Here is a 1,243-nt window from a genome sequence, read left to right as displayed (position 1 = left end):
TTAGTGTCCCGATACAGATACTGGAATCAGTATGTGGGCCAGATACCAGCAATTTTACAAGTACTTGTACAAATGTATTCAACTGATACAGATACTGTTGATACTGATATGCTGTTATTGATACTCCATTGAATATTTCAAGGGGAAATGTCCTGATACATCTCAGTAATCCGGGTAAAAAAAATACATAAAAAATTAAGTAGGTCCCCTGTACAGGGTCTTCTTTAATGAAATGTTTTGTCTCTCCTCCAACTTCTTCAATCTGAGGAGTTTCAGGTGAACTCAGCCTAACTGCTTTCACATGGTGGACAATGCTGTTAAATATTGTAAAATATTTCAACAGTATACTGTATTTCACGCTGTATAATTTCTTCGAGGGGCTGTAAGTCTATAAGGAAGGAGAGACACCTTGTTCTAAATAAAAGAAATGTGTTTTAAAACGATTTCATTTTGACCATTTTTTAACCATTGTTTAATGTTTTAAGTTCTAGCTCAGTAAGTACTTATACCTAATCTAAATTACTTGTTTCGGATTGCGAAAAACTGGTACTGGGACACCCCTATGTTGGGCTTTTAGGTTTCCAGGGAATGAATTCATGTTCTGTTGCTGTTATTATGTCTTGTCACTAGAGGGCGCTGCTAAGACAGCACAGGGCTGAAAAGAGGAAAATAAAGACGAGCCCTGTCAGACTAAAATGTTTCAGACAACTTATGAAAATTTTAAAGACATCTACGTTGAAGATCGATCTTTAAATATCAACTGGTCTGTTAGGCGTGTACTAATGCTAACAATTTGGTTTTAGTTTAGAATTTTAGTTTAGAATTTAGACATAAAAAATTCACATGTTGGTATAAGTTGTCTGTAGTGTGACAGGAGCTTTAGATACACAGGAGAAAGTGCTACAAAAATCTACAAATGATTAACTTTAGAGCTTGTTAAATTCAAGATGGCTGACGACCAATTGTTTTTTTCTTTTAGCTGTTCCCTAGTGATGAACTCACATGAAAGGTTTGGTCATTGTTTTACACCAGATGTCTGTTGTTATAGCTGTAGAAAATGATCAAAACAAAGGATCACTTAAGGCTTCACCTGGTTACCTTTACTTACTTAACTTTACTGAAGAAGTTAATTATTTCCCAAAGGTTTTTAATATTAAAATGTCACGTTGTTCCTCTAAACATCCCTGGACTAAAAAAATACATAAAAAATTATTAAAATTGTAGCAGTCCTTGAAGAAATACA

Source organism: Austrofundulus limnaeus, unplaced genomic scaffold (genome assembly GCF_001266775.1).
Source record: "Austrofundulus limnaeus strain Quisiro unplaced genomic scaffold, Austrofundulus_limnaeus-1.0 Scaffold435, whole genome shotgun sequence".
Lineage (NCBI taxonomy): Eukaryota > Metazoa > Chordata > Actinopteri > Cyprinodontiformes > Rivulidae > Austrofundulus > Austrofundulus limnaeus.
Note: the sequence above shows the minus strand (reverse complement) of the source record.